Raw genomic sequence first — 16,227 nt, 5'->3', positions numbered from 1 at the left:
TCATTCAGCATAGAATGGGAACCTGAATACAGCATTAATAAGAGTATCAGGTACATTGATCTATAGTTGGTGGGTTTGTGGAGCTCTGTGAAGCCCAAACCCAAGAGAAATGAAAAGGCAGACAAAGGGATGAAGCTGTGGTCTTTCTACACCAGAATATACAGAGGTATATTCACCCTTGGGAACCAGTTTCTTTGAAGGACAGAAGATTTTCTTGATGCTGTACAAGAAATTAGCAGCGAGGCAGGAGCTGGCTTTGTGTCTCCATGACTGTACCTGGTGTTGCCCATTCCTATCACACAGCTGTGGCAGGGGCCACTTCCCTGCTGCTCTCCATTTCAGGGACATGATTCCAGCCAAACAATCTCTCTGCCTTAAGTCAGCCTCTACAGATGAATTAATGCAATCCAAACTGGAAATTATGACAGGAAAGTCCAGTCTAGAAATGCATCACCTTTCTTTATAATGGTGCTAGGCAGTCTGGACAGTCCCACCAGTGACTGGTAACCTCTGGTGGTTTAAAAGGATGGAGGTCTAATGGTAGGTACTTTGGAACTCATTCTCTCCGGTTTTCTGCCAGGCCCTCAATTGCAGAGCTTCCTGTAAGCACTGAAATGCTAATCTTTCCCATTGCATCCATGTGGGCAGGGATGGGGATGTGGAACCCACGTGTTTTGCCACAGGGTTAATTATGGTGGCTTATGCATCACTGTACTGTCATGAAAGCAGGCTGATACTTCATGTTTCACACTGTACAATTCCACCATTGTCAAACATCAAATCCCCAAAACATAACACAGCCCTGTAAAGAAAGGGAATTAAATGATGTAATACATGGAGTACAAGCAATGCCCAAGAAAGGATAAGGAAAAGCCTAAGGAGCACAATCTTCCCTTGAGGCCTGAAACCCACACTAAGCAGCAACCCAAAGTGGTCACTCAGAGAAAGAACAGAGAAGCACATCAGGCCTGGAGTGCTGCTTCTTCCACCTTCCAGCTCCTGGCAATCTGCCATGAGGGGATTTCCTGAGCCAGAGGTTGCATCTGCATCAGTGTGTTTAACAGCCCCTGCTGGACCTATTTTCCATGAATTTGTCTAATTGCTTCTTGAATCCATATCTGTCAGCAATAAGTTCCACAACTGAATTATGCCCTGTGTGAAAAAGCACTTCTATTTGTTCTGGTCTCAAGTAGCTGCCTTAAAATTCCCTTCACTGCCCCTTTACTCCTACATTGTAACAGGGAATAGTCATTTCCAGTTCATTTTTCCCATGCCATTTATGACTTTACACACACCTGTATTACTTGTCTCTCTTCCAAACTGAACTGGCCTGTTTTATTTAATCCTCTCAGAAAGTAATTTTAGAACTCTGCACATCCTCGTTGCCCTCCTCTGTATCTTCTCTTTTTCCATCATGTCCTTTTTGGGAGAGGATGACCAGCACTTTGTGCTCCTTCAAGACATGGGTGGATCAGAACTTTGCAACCTGCATAAGGCCATTTTCTATTTTGTTAACTTACAGGAAATAGTCACACTGGCCACATACCTGTAGGATTAATCCCAGAACTGCATTCTGCATACAAAGGATGGGTAGGGAATACAAATGACAGAAATCATACAGATAAGAGTAAACATTTCTGGTTTAGTAAAGTGCTAAAGTGCAATTCATAGGGAAAAATCCATTATGAGCAATTAATAATTGCTCCAAAGTTCCATTTCTGCCTCAGGAAATCCTGAGCCCCTGCTAACTTCTGCCAGAGGAATGTACCATGGATTAGTACATAGTTTTATCCTTCTCAGAAGCTCTGAGTTGACCACTGTTGATAACAGATAAAGGAAGAGATAAATTTTTGGTTTCACATACCATCCTGCCTGTCTATGTGTTACAATTTCAGTGATTTTAATCACAGTTGCATCCCATAGAGCCCACTGCTTTCAAACCCAGGCTTGAGGCAGCTGCAATTTGAATTCATTTCATTCTAAGGTGGCACAAAAAGATCCAGATTTTGTGCACTGTGGCCAAATACAGTTCATGTTTGCTACAGAATTACACTCATCATTGCATCTAAATGTTCTCAGCCACCTCTTTCATACCCAGCATTATCTGTACCCCCTACCCCTTATCTCCAGCACCCCCAGACTCTGTATCTGTACTTTGGAGAGCACTTGCAAACAGATTCTGAATTATTTTTTAGAACAGATTAGCTAAAATGCATTGAATATCTATGTGGACTCATTCAGAATTAAAGCAGGCCTAATTCAATTTAACTTACTTCACTTCCAAAGTGAATTAAGTAAATGTAATTGAAGCTACTTAAATTCTGATTAAGAGTCTTGACATCTGCTGCAAGTGAAGCTCTATTATCCACAGGGAGTTAATTCACCACCATAAGTGTGGAAACACAACCAACTGCATAGCAGGAAAGCTGGAGAAAAAGGAAATCGTTAGTCCCTGAATTGCAATAATCACCACAGTGTATTTATGCTAAATGCCTATTTAATTTGGGGAGGCAACATTCTTGCATGACAAAAAAGGGAAATAGACTTACCTCACTTAGAAGAACAATCCTATAAAATTTTCCAGTAACTTCTTTTTTTTTTTTATTTTTGTAACAGAATTATAATTGTGTCAGAATTCCAGAGAAGTTGGTTAAGGAAAAAGGAGATGAACTTTCATCACAAGAAGTGCAACAGTAATCAAATTTTCTTTGCTAACTCATTGTTGTGCAAGTATCCATCTTTATGTGGGAATAGTAAAAATGGCTTAGAAAATTACCTCAGTTTTACATGGTACATCACAGAAAACCTCTCTTTGCCCCACTGTGCTTGTCTTCTCCCTGTCAATTTGATGTTTAATGCATTTGTTGTCACCTGATGGCAGAATCACAGAAACCTCAAGCTCTTGCTGCCTTGACACTGAACCTGTTTCAGGCCACATCTATGGATAACTCTACTGCTATTGACAGTGACAGAGAGGCATGTGGGTGTCCTGTTTCTTCATGATCTGCTTTTACTATCTCTCAAGAGTCCTGCTAATTGAAAAAAATCAAGGTTTATTACACTTTGTGCAATATTCAGTTCATCCCATGCCATCATTATGCTGATTTTTTGTGTACAGCAGTAGTTATTTACAACTGAACTTGAATCTAAAAAGCACTTTTTTCAGCTTATTCTTCACTTCCCTGCTGACAAGCACAGCAAAAGTAGAATTGCTGGGGTTACTGGTCCAACCTGGGCTTAGGAAGATCAGCAATACCTGAATATAGAGTGCAGCTCCAAGCAGCAAAATGTTGCCTGAGAGCAAAACAAGGTAGTAGTGGCCAAGAGAACAGGTACCTTCTTGAGACTTACACAGCCTAGAAATCCTCCCCAGCTCTCTCCAGGTATCTGAGTCCTTGTTTCTGTGGGTATCTGAAGTCCTTGTGGTCCAAGGCTCTTGTTGTCCAAGTCCCAATTCATGCTGGTCTATATGATTCTAGAGATAAATAAGAAATAAAGCTGAGACCCTTCCCATGAAGAAAATCTAAGACCTTTTCTGTACCAGCCTCACACCCAGTAATGAAGGGCTAAAGGTCATTTTCTGTCATAAATATATGCATTTTTCCTAACTTTATCTTTTAAAACTTTACAAGGTTTAACACTTGTTCCTTCCTGTACATCCCATCCCAACAGCTGCACTGCCAGGGGTAATTTCTCCATATTCTTTAATATTAACACTACATGTTGAAAATGTGGGTTTCAGCCAAGAAACTTGCTTCTTTTCCCTTCCTTCTGTTGGATTTCATTCAGATAGAATTGCACCATATAATCAAGGGTAATTTCATAGGCTATTGTGAGAAATTTTCAGTAGAAATCTGAAGGCTTCTTGTCTTTCCTGATGGGATAACATGGAGCAAGTTCTACACCAGCTCTCCTTGTCTACCCCATAGAAAGAGTGTCAAGGATATGCCTCTCCCTGTATACTACTCTCCTCCACAAATTCCCCAACACAGTCCAGCTTATTTTCAGGTTGTACTGGAACCTTCAAACTTGTTAACTTGCTTTAATTATCTTTCACTAACAATCAGACTAACAATCAGAATAATTTTTCTATTTTAAAAAGTACTGCCTGAAATAGAAACACAAAAAAGTTGACTAAAATGGTGGTGGGGGGGAAATTCATATCTGAGACTAAAACATTTTGTTCTGAAAATTCCCTTTACAAAGTACATATTGACACCAAGGGAGAAGAGGGGAAAAGGTGCTACACGATATTTCTGAGAGATTTATTCCTCTGAGAAAATGTTTGTTGGCAAAGACAGGGGAGAAGGAGAAAAAAAAGGGTAGAAAAAAAGCCACACAAAAAACCCCAACCCAAACCCCAGAAAGAAGTGGGGAAGAATATTTAAGTGACATAAACATTCAAGACCTTCCTACCTCATCCCCAAATCATTTCAGAGCAGGACTAATAATATGATTTTAATGACACTTGTGTAGGAATCAGTTTTCCCACCTGGAATTTCTTGCCTGACAAAATGATCAAGGCCTTGGCCTCAGGTAACTCATAGAGAAATAATATGTGAGAAAAATATAATTGTAATGTCTTCTACCAAAACCAATGACCAGCTGTGCCCTCTCTACTGGTGTATTAGTTCACTCCTCTCAGATAATGGGGAAGTAGCTTTGCTGTGTGGTCGTAAATGAAGTAGACTGGAGTAGTTAGTTCAAAAGTGACAGAAAAAAGAATTCCAAGAACTCAACTGAGAAGCTTACTGGAAAAGTGGGGCTGAAGATCTAAATGCAGGAGGTGGATGATTCAGTAATGAATGGAAGGCTCATTTTGACAGCTTGGGCTGCCATCCAAGCTAATTTGTTTCCAAGCCTTCAGTTTGCCAACTGAAGTGGCTGAGGAATAATAGGCCCCAAAAATATTTCTAAGGAAACACAATGCCCATTATCACTGAAGGAGAAAGAATCTGCACGTTTCAAAGAGGCAAAAGAAATTTGAGATCTGCCAACTTTGGCCAGTTCCAAATGACACAGGAAGGAGCAGTTACAATGTACTGAAAGGAAAGAAATAGAGCATTGTTAAATAAAGTAAATTCAAAGTAAAAGTCGTCATAAAAAACAGACACAATAAATAGAAGGATGATTCTTTTAGAGAGAGATGATTTTATGGCTGAGCCCATGCAAGCAGCCTATGAAAAAGAAAAGAGGGGCATAGGAAAAAATTGAAAAGAAACTGGTAAAGAGAAGTAGTATATAGTAAAATGAAGAATAATGAAGCAGTACCTTTAAGATCAACTTGGTCATCATAGTATTTCATATAAACTCGCCTGGATATTTTAAAAACATTAGAAACTTTAAAAATTCCCACACACAAACATTTTGTAGCTCTCACTAAAGTCAACAACAGCAAGAAGCGTCTTGCAATTGTCAGCACAGGTTAAGCCTGTCCTTATCCTTCCAGTTTCTGTGCAGAAACACCCACCTTACCCCCGTGGCACAGGAAATATCTATGGAGGTTGTATACTCCTTTCCACCACAGACTTCACTTCTTCAGTGAAGAACAGGTGAAGAGGCTAGACATGGCTGGTGTATATATAAAAAGCTTTTTTTGTTGTTTGTTTTACTTTATGCAAACACATTAAAATGCTTATTACTTGTAAAAATATTTCCTTATTATATTTTTTCTACCTAAGGGCAAAAAAATCCATTTTTCTGCTCTAAGACTTGCTCAGCAAAATACTAGAGTTACCTGTCAGCCTTCAGCTTAGGTTTTCCTAACAATCAGCAGCTGCAAAACTCACCTTTCTCACCTGCTACTCACTTGATGCTACAAACAGACCTTTTTCGTGCACAAAAGGAAAGTAGCATTTTACTAAGAGACTTGCCAGCCTTTTAGATGATACCATCTCTGTGATGCCCCATCAACACCTGACTATAAAAACAGCTTTCTCATCCTCCTAAACACCTTTCTGATCTGAAACCTTTTTTTTCCTGCATTTTTAAATAAATGGAGAAAGAATGAAACTACTGTAATTGTCTTGCACTAGACAGATTTCTAAGCTTCAGGTGGTTTTAGATGCACATTTCATGGTCAGTGTTATTGAGGACCGTTCCTAATAAATTTATACATGTGCTCACCACCTCCATTTCCACTGAGAAGGGAATCTAGCACTGAAGGTTACTTTTCCTATTTATAATACAATTGCACTACCAGGCCACTTAATTAAATGGGCACTCAAAGCTAACTGTGTTCCCTCAGGGTAACTCTAAATTGCAATGGGAAGGTGCGACTGCGATTTTAGTAGTTGTACCAAGCCCAACTTCCACCCCAGGAGGATCAGTAGCAACAAAGCTACACCTGAGCAGGTTTCACTGCAGGCTGAATCACTGCACACATATTCACACACAACTCTGTGTGTTTTACAGCAGTCAGATTAAAACTAGCTACAGCAGAACCAGGGCCAGCACTGGAGTCAAGAAATATCTGAGAAGACAAGAGATGGACTCCCTTCCCCTTCCCAGTGAATTTCTACCTAAATTAATTTCAGAGCCCTTGTAACTGTCCTGTTGCTTGTCCCCAAAGCCAATAGTGTTTCCACGTGCTCATTTGCAGCAAAGGTGCACTATTAATGAGTATGCACTGCCATACCTTGCATTTTTTTCATGTCAGTGGCTTTCATGGGTGGTCACCTCTCCACAGCATAGCCCAAGGACTTACTCAATACCTTGCAAATTGATTCTTCCTCATGAGAGGGTACTGGCTGGATGCCACTGAAACAGAAATAACCATGTTTCCAGAGGTAAGATTGTTTGTGTTTACTCAATAAGCTGCATATTCACAAAATTCTATCATTGGAAAATCCAAGTATTTTAAGAAACTAACCTTTCAATGGAATTCTGACAAGGCAGGATGTTTTGATGATAGATGAACAGTATCCTGCCACAGTTAAACAGATTACTATTTGTGAATTTTGACATGATTACTGATTTCCTCAACAGATTTAAAGTCTAAGTTTATCTTCATGTTAATCCAATTTCATGCCTAGAACAGAGCAAGCACAACAGAATGTCTTTCGTAACCTTCTGATATCATTAATTATTGCTACATTGGGAGTTACAGCATGGAACAAACAGGTTTTTAAATGGAAATCATTTGTCTCTCAGCAGGGAGACTCAACAGTTTTATTTCCTTCAACACCAAGCTGCATTCAAGTAATCTTGTTTCATGGTGATCCTCCTTCGACAACCTGCAAGTCAGTGGTGAAATGCCATTTATTTTGTCCCTGGATTGGTCAAATATGCTGCCCATAAGGGGAGGTGTCTATTTCCTCTCCTAATTGTGGAGGAAGGGTTTTCTATATGTTAAGGCCACACTTTCCCCAAGGTGTGGGCATTTGGTCAGGTTTCCTGGTGATTTTCCACAAAAGGAAATCCCCTAACTCATTAAAAAAAAAAATAGATTAATTGACCGGTTCAGTAACAAGCTGCCCCAGGACCCAATAAACTTTACAAAGGGTACATTCCAATTATGACTGGGCTCAGCATGAACCCGATAAGTAAGCCAGCAGAGTCCTTCTCCAGCATTAAGAGTGGGTTTTTTTCTCTTTTTCCTCCATTAATTTAACTCTTTCTTGGCACTTGTGGATTGACCAACTCTTTGTTTTCCCTCTCCCTGTGAATGTTAACCCTGCTAAAGAACTCCCAGCAATGAGATCTAATGGGCTCAATAAAGCCAAGCCTTGGTCTCCAGTCACTTTCTTGGCACTGCTGTGGCCTTGTCAGAAGGGTCAGCTACAGTGCTGTCTCCTTCCACCCTTTGCCTGGTGTCATAAAATGAACCCAGCTCTCAGACCAGGACAGGGAAGAGGGAAAAAGTGATTTTCTCTCAACAGAAACATCTAGTGAAGCAACTGGAACTACCTGCTAGCATAGCAGAGCTACAAGCCTGCCTTCCCTGTGTGAGAGGGGTGGGAGGGGTACAGGGGCTTTTGGTAACAGCCATAATTGCAGCAGCAGGAGAAGGAAATGCAAGGCAGGTATCAAGCTGGGGAGACAAAACCAAAGGTTTCTGGCTACAAAACATTGTTTTACATTCTCACATGTTAGTCCATCATGGCATTAGTTGATACAGACACACAAGAACATCTAAGACTCAAGTACTCCTGACCCTTTTGTGCCCACCCCTGTTCTTGGCAGCAAAAAAGCCCGATCTTGGTAGCATGTACCTGTCAGATGTGAGTAAGCCTGGTCAGCCAAAAAGAAGAGCTCTTGGTTTCAGGTCTTTGCAGCAGTTCCCCACCTGAGGCACCAAGCTGAGTGAAGATACAGAAGACCACACAGATCAACTCTGTCTCCTCCCTGCCTATGAGGAACACTGTGGAAGCTCAGGCTGAGCACAGGGTTGTCCTCAGGTACAAAAGAAATCATTTGACCAATCTGGCAACATCTGGATTTGTCTCAAACAATCATCAAGCATCTCCTCCAGAGACAGCACATGAAGGTCAGGTGGCAGTGCCCCATGAACTGCATTTTCTCTGCAGAACCCCCAGCCTGAGCCTTCTGCCACACAGCCCAACCGGGGTGCGAGGCAGCCTTTATTCACAGAGGCTTCTTTAGCTGGCTAGCCATGTAAAGCAAATCTACACACCTGCCTTGTAACTACTGTTACTTTAAACACATAAAAATGCACAGAAATTTGTATAGAAGACACTTAAACTGTTTGGACCTGCATCTACTTCTGCTCAGATTTTGAATATCATTTTCATACATTTATTATGCCTAGCCTGCACCGTATTTCTTATAGGAGCAAGAATAGCTGTAATTATTGTTGTCAATCAAAGTTTCTCTGAAGTCCTCAGCTTTACTGTTTCAATAACTCATTTTAACCGGTGGCAAATGTCTTCAACAAGCACTAGAGCCTAATTTGCAGTCTGGTTCCCTTGTCATTTTCTGAGTCATCTTGGTGGAATGCTGTGAGGCAAGAGATTAGTTTTAGGACTTTTTTTCATCTCCTTTTTCTTTACATCTGAGAGCTGTTAAGAAGTTTGGTTTCAATAGCTCAGACATATCCAAGGCGTACTAGGGGTACCCAAGGTGCAATGAAATACAAAGTTTATTCTACTTCACTACAAAGAAGATACCTGATAAACTGTTTCAAAGTCAGGCTTAGCACATGCAGGTGCAGCTGTTATTGGTTTCACTGGAATTACAGTTGCTTACAACTGGTGCTGGATTTAGCCCCTTACAAGTAAACTCTTCAGCATCACCGGGAGCTCAACTGTGATTGCACGCAGTTGATTTACATTGTTGGTGTAAATCAGAAGTAATTCTACCAATGATACACAACCCTCGAGGTAAACATCAACCTCCCAAAATAGCTAAGATGCCAAAAATAAACATGATACAATACTGATGGATTTATAGGCAACTGACAGTTTCCTCCTCAGGTTCTTAATCAGGTCTCACCGAGAGGTGCTAATATAATTAGGGATGAGATATGGATTAATAGGAAGAAAATATCATAACCTCCCTCTTACAATAAAACAATTCGTACACTGTACTTACCTGCAAACTGCTCCATTCTTCTGGTAGCATGACATTTGCTAAGGCAAAAGCCTGTTGATAATTCTCTATAGTCCTATATAGCACTCAGCCATGGCTGCTCTTCAAAAGGCCATATTTATCCCCTGGGAAATATAGCTGTATTAATATGACATTTTGTCACAAATTAATCTTAAACAGGGTAATATTTTTGACACTGAGTTGAAACTGGAACTAAAAGGCAGTTCAGGTGGTTAAAGTGGCAATATCCTGTAGCAGACTTATATTCCCTGAGATAATACTGTTATGGTGTAAGTACCAATGTACTGGGATGTACAAAGGGGGAGAACTGTGCAAGTCTTTCTTCATTTTAACAACATACAGGATCGTTGGCCTTCTACTCTTTATTACAGCTGGCACTGTAGTAATGCCCACTGATTCCAAACACCAGAGCCTGTAGTGCCAGGTGCAGGATAGAATAACAAACCTTGTGATCAGAAAAAGCAGCCAAGACAGATAATTAGCACCTCATCTCCCATCATGATGGGCTGCACTGCTAGAAGAAGACAGACAGTTTAACAAAGATTATCTTTTTTAAAAAAGTAATTTCTCATTAAAGCGATTAAAAGTGGCCTGGTCTGGTTTTTAATTGAAGTCCCGTGGCACAAGTCAGTTGTGACGAAAGGGATTCTCTGTGATGTGCTCTCTTTCCTGCTGTGGAAGTTCCCAGGCTTTGTACAGTTCATCAATGCCAGGCTAATTAGCACAACGCAATCTTACCACTTACACCCACTTCCCAACTCATTTGCACATAGTTCCCAGTACTACAGAAATCAGGGTAAATTCATACTACAGATTTCCACATCCTATTGATCCTATTACACAGAGGATGCTGTAAACCTTTTTTTGTTCCATTCCTCCGAACTACACAATGTTGATGGTCACTGAGGATTTGGTGATTTGGTGGACCCCAAATACTACCTTATGGGCACTTCAGTGAACATCTCAGCTGTTCTTCACCAACTGCACGTCATCTGCCTTCAATGGGATCATTTTCATTAAGATTAATGTCTCCTCCCTGGCTGTTCAGCTCAATTCTCTCCTCAGCCTGAAGGCTGCAGCCACAGGCCATGCAGATATTTGTGTTACACACAGACAGGAATACCCACACTCCTGATCTGTTCAATATCAGTCCTGGAGATGTGACGTGAAGCCCGCTGACCACTAACAGTCATTAAAGATCCTATGACACTTTTTGCAAGAGCAGAGGGTGTTATTAACTCCAGGATCCTGGCCATGTTCCAGTTTGGATAATTACATTCTACCACACTAAACTTCCCCCCACGGTTTCAGACGGGGAACTTCTGTTCTTCACTTCCTCTTGTAACAACCAGAGCGAAGTGTCGCTGGCGCTGAAATGCCAACACGTCCCGGCCCCGAGCTGGGCACAGGGCTCAGCCCGTGGCTACAATGTGCATTCTGCAAAATGCCCTGGGACTCGTTAGTAAAGACAAAGAAAACCATAAAAACACAGCTCCAACCTCGGTGATTCTGCAGGTTGGTCACACACGCACATGTTGCTGCATTTCATTTCTGCCCACATGAAAGGGCTGGGTGTCTACCAGTGCTGTCCTCAGGCTGGACAAAGAGGTTTTGCTACTGAGTGTTTTATCAAGTGCTCAGGCGTAAGAATCAATCCAGCAAAGAGCTGAAATTCAGGCCTGTTTATGCCTTGGTTGTACTCAGTGTCCACGAGTTTTTTAGGTAGCAACTGGATCTTCTGGAAGCAGACAGCAAATATAAGCAGCTCTAATTTCTGTATCAGGGAACACCAGAAAATATTAAACTAAGGACAAAATTTGTTACTTGAACAGGAAACCATGTGTGTTTATCCAGCAGAGTTGCTTGCTCCTTGTAGGTACTGTGAAATAAGAGTAAAATGCATCCGTAGTGAGGCAACAAAGGCCCACAGGGTACCATTATCATGACCTGGAGAGAGAGAAGGAACAGAAGAGACAATGTAAGAGAGGGAAGCGCTTCCTGTGACTTTGTCTGGAGAGGCAACTCACCACCTATTTAGTTTTAAAGGCTCGTTTGATTGATTTTCTTACTAAAAACATTCCTGGGAAGTCTAAGTGTGGACTCGGAAATTATGATGGCTGAAGGGACCAAATCACTGAACTATTAAAGAAACTTTGAAAATACTATTTCTGTGTTCATTTGAGAGCAAACAGACAGAAATCTCTTCTCTGAATTCCTCCAGCTTAGCATAAGAAAGATGATGCACTGTAGATTCTGTTGCTCCAGGCAACTGATGAGGAACATCTTTGATGTGCTTTGATTAATGTTGGCTTCTTTGATTCAATGATATTTGGTTCCAGCTCCACTTTAAAAATAAAAAATCCTTACTACCACAGGGAAAAATATTAAGGACACTTGCTTGGAAAACACTTGGGCTTATGTTAAGAGTTCTTATTCAAGATCAGAAAGTTTTCCTGCCTGTATTGTTCTCTCTCCTTTGAGCTGGTCACCTTGACTGCAAACCTGGACACCAGGTACACTCTCCTGGGGTAAAACTTTCCATCTTTTAGGACAATAAAAAACAGGAGTGAAAGGGACTGCCCGAGACCATGTCACTCCCTTTCCCTCCCAAATCACCTGGTTGTTTCTAGCAGACATCTGTCTGTCTCTGTGATGGAGGTTTCGTGCTCCCCTGGAGTGATCTATTTTGGGATTTAACTATCCTACCCACTCACTCCTTCAGACAAAGGGATGCTGTCAGGAAACATCAGACCTCCAGAGAAATACAGCCATTTCTGTAGTAAACTGTGGAAGCTGTATAAAAATAGAGAGAGCAAATAGCTTTAGTGATGTTTGATTACAAAAATGAAAACAGATTATGTATCCAAACTGGGTGGAAAGGGATTCACTCAGAATCAGAACAGTGGGAATCTACCCGGTTTTCCTGGTTATTCCACAACTTTGAGACTTTATCATTTTGAGTCTAGCAGCTTTGGATTAATCAGACCAGACCACAATACCCAGCTATCTCAGTCTGACATCCAGTTAACAGTAGAAGGAACAGAGCCAGGAAGCAGAAGGAGGAAAAGAGGGACCACCTATCATGTTTCATTCACTGGGCAGACATCCTCCAACTCACAGTCCAAGAAAACTCCCACTTGTTTCTGAACGAGCTGTTCAAAAGCAGCGTTTTCCTGAATGGATCAGCACAGCTCCCAGACTAAAGGCTATTCTAGAATAAGTCAATGGCATTTTTATCCTACTCTGAGTTAATATTAGTCCACAATGCAGTGTGTATCCTGATAGTGGTTTAAGATTTTTTTTAATTTTTTTTTTTTTTTTTTTAGGAAATGTGAATTCCCGTATGCCCTACTTTGGTAGCTTAAAGATTGTAGGAGGTCAAAAAAAATAGGTCAGTGAAAATAACATTGCAACAAGAAATTAATTGCAAAGAACGTTTAATATGACAGGGGACTACATAAAATCCTATTATATTTCTTCACTATTCTACTCAGTAGTCTGTACTATTGCTATACTCAAAGGCCAGGGCAGTCTCCCAGGGTAAATTGCTACATTAGTTTGACATTTCTGGCTCCAATTAACCTTATATTTGAGCTATTTTCCGAGGGTTTTTTTAAAAAAGTCTGTGATAAGGTTATGTTTTTCTATTAGAGTTTCAATTGCTTAATGGTCTGTTCCTGATGCCAATCCCTCTTTAAACACACTCTCAGTAAGAAAATTAGGCCATAGTTTGACAATACATTGCTTTTGGCAGCAGGACCAGCCTAAGGTCTTCCAAGCTCCCCCTCCTTGGCCCTGTCCTCACAGGACAACTCACTATCCCCTCCTTTGCTCTTCCTCAGGACTAAATGCTTCACTGCAATCCAGGAACTACAGCTTCAAAAGCTTTGCCAAATCCCCCTGTCTTACCCAGTCTGGGCTGGGAAGGAATTAGAACATTGAGGATCTGATTTCTTCATGGAAAGAGTCATTAAGCATTGGGAGGGGCTGCCCAAGAAGGTGGTGGAGTTACCACCCCTGAAGGTGTTCAAGGAATGACTGGAAACGCCACTTTGCGGACAAGGTGGCAATGGGTCAAAGGTTGGACTCGATGATCTTGGAGCTCTTTCCCAACCTAAATGATTCCAGCTAGGAGCTGGACTCTATGATCCTTGTGGGCCCCTTCCAATTTGGCATATTCTGTGATTCTTTGAATGGCATAAGCTGGATTAGAGAGGTGTTCCATGTGCAAAGCAACCTTGATAGAGAAGACACAAGATTCACCTCCCAATCTATATATTAAATGAAAAGAACATGGAAACAAGCAATGCAAACAATTGTCTCAACAAGGAAAGAGCAGGACTAAGGTCTTGCTTATACCTTAAGCACAGACTAGAAGTACATTTGCTCTGGTGCTCCTTGCAGCTCTTCCTGGCATTTTGAACAGATGATTCCAATGCAGCAAACGCTGCCAAGAACACGCAAACATTTGTTGAGAACCAATGAACTCTGCCCACAGCTGCAGATCCAGCCAGATCAGTACCTTACGGGGAAGAAGTCAAAGAGAAACAAGATGAAATTCAAGAAAGCTTTCTCTATGGCCATTTGCCAAAATAATATTCAGTGAAAGACACCAGTAGTGAAATTATCTTCCTCCCGTTCCACAGACATAAACATATATTCATTATTTGAGCTTCACCAGAAAGTAATTCTTGGGAGAAAGTCTTGGCCTGTAATTTTCTGGCAAGCAGTTCGCTCCAAGTATGAAATTTTCAAAACATGAAATTCAAGCTCTATGACCTACAGTCTGGCAGACGAGTCGATTTTAATGCTTTAATCACGATCCTGCTATAAATGCTTACATTTATGAATGCAAATTCATTAGCTACGAGCACTTGCCAAAAAAAATACGTATTTTTGAAACATTCCCAATGTCAAGTCTGCTTATTTTAATGTTTCCGGAATAGAATTACTTGGGAAGTGAAACATCTTAGATTTTATTTTTATTTTCGTATTAATGTGTTTCAAATGGAAAGAATAATAGCCAGATTTTGCAGCTCCATCGAGCTCCAGTATTAGGTGAGGGGGTAATAATACTGCACAAAGCATCATAGAGACAACTACAGAAGTGGGAGAGCTGAGATATGGTTGGCAAGGAAACCACAACTGACAATAGCCTGGATTTTCACATGCAGAACCCACAGCTCTGTGATGTTAATTATGTACAGCTCTGCTGCTGAACTCACCCCATTGCCTGCCACATGAGCCAAACTAAGCAAATACTTCATCACCTCACTGGATTTCTCTGATAGACCCAACGGAAGCAAATGATAAAATCTTCCTTTATTTCCGTGGACAAAGATCAGGATCTTTGGCCTTATTTTATTTACTTCAATCCATTCTTAATATTATTTACCTTCCAAACTCGACGATATGGTAAAATCCATATGATGCAATTCTGTCCTCTACTCAAAAAACAAACAGATTTTTCTCACGCAGAGTGAGAAAATAATCATGGCTAAGATTTTTGAAAGATCGATATTTCAGTGAGGCAACTTAATAAGTCATGGTATGGTCTTTAACAGCACAGGAGCTCTTGAAAGCACATAACAAAAATGAAGACACTTTTTTAAAGTGTCTAAAGACAGTGACTAAAGAAAGTTCAGGTCAGTTTAGTAACCATCAAAAAATCTCAATACTAAAATGATAATTCTGAACTATAATAATCAATCCCTTCAATCCAGAAAACATGGTCAATATGTTGTTAAAATAAGGCATATATAGAAATTATTAAACCAGATTAAAGCCACTACTGAAACACAAATCCCAAGTGTGATTTGCAGCCTCTGTGGAGCTGCACAGACTTGCAGCAGACTTCAGGGAAGTTTCAGCTCCATTTCCACAGAGAAACTGGCTGTTGCTCTGTCCCCTCCTCTCAGGACCAAAGAGCTCAACCCCAAAATAAATAAGCCTCACGTGGAAGAAACCTTTCCAAACTTTAACTCTACAGCACCTATTGATAGTGCATTTTGAACCCAGAGGTCTGAGACACAGATCCTGTACAAAGCTAAGGTCAGGAGAGGTCCTGCCCTCTGTGCCAGCTTGTGTGCTCCGGAGCTAATCCCTGACAGGACATTCCTGCCAAGGCAGGAGGAGCTGCAGGGCTGTGAAACCCTGCACTGGACCCAGAATTCCCCTCACCCCTCCCTGCTCACTGCTGCCCAAAACCAGCAGAGCCAACCATTAAGTCATCTTCTGCCAATTTGCATTGGAAATGTCCTGTGAGCACCACTTTATCCACCGGGAGGTTCCTGGCGTATCATTTATTTATTGTGTTGTCTAAAAATTACCTTCAGAAATATAAATGCTAATTTGACTGTAAAAAAGATTGCACCGAGGCAGAGATTCAGGCTGGGGGATGTTTTCTACATTCATTAATGCAAAATAAACTGCTCTGGTTTTCGGGAGCGAAGGATCAAGGACTGTCTTTTACATAATTAAAAATCTGAAATTTTCCCATTATCTTCCCTGCACAAGATTCCGAATTCAGAAAACACCTCTGTGAGTATTAATTGTGCAGAATAATATGGCTGACTGTCTGTATGATCTCTCCCTCCTTTGATGTTTAAATTGATCCTGGTATTCTGGAGACAGCTTCTGCAGAACCGATTGCCTTGT

The 16,227-nt window shown here is 40.9% G+C and overlaps 1 long non-coding RNA gene across 1 annotated transcript; it reads right to left on the bottom strand.

Moving 5' to 3' along the window:
- Window positions 1-3,364: 3,364 nt before the first annotated feature.
- LOC108639083 lies at window positions 3,365-11,682 on the bottom strand. The gene is made up of 3 exons (XR_001920244.2): window positions 9,553-11,682; window positions 6,638-6,759; window positions 3,365-3,475 (listed from the first exon to the last, which is right to left on the bottom strand). It is a non-coding gene; the product is annotated as an uncharacterized LOC108639083 (long non-coding RNA).
- Between the last annotated feature and the right edge of the window lie 4,545 nt (window positions 11,683-16,227).

Source organism: Manacus vitellinus, unplaced genomic scaffold (assembly GCF_001715985.3).
Source record: "Manacus vitellinus isolate BGI_N305 unplaced genomic scaffold, ASM171598v3 scaffold_16_pilon, whole genome shotgun sequence".
Classification (NCBI taxonomy): domain Eukaryota; kingdom Metazoa; phylum Chordata; class Aves; order Passeriformes; family Pipridae; genus Manacus; species Manacus vitellinus.
The sequence above is the reverse complement of the archived record's forward strand: the minus strand, read 5'-3'. Positions and strand labels throughout refer to the sequence as shown.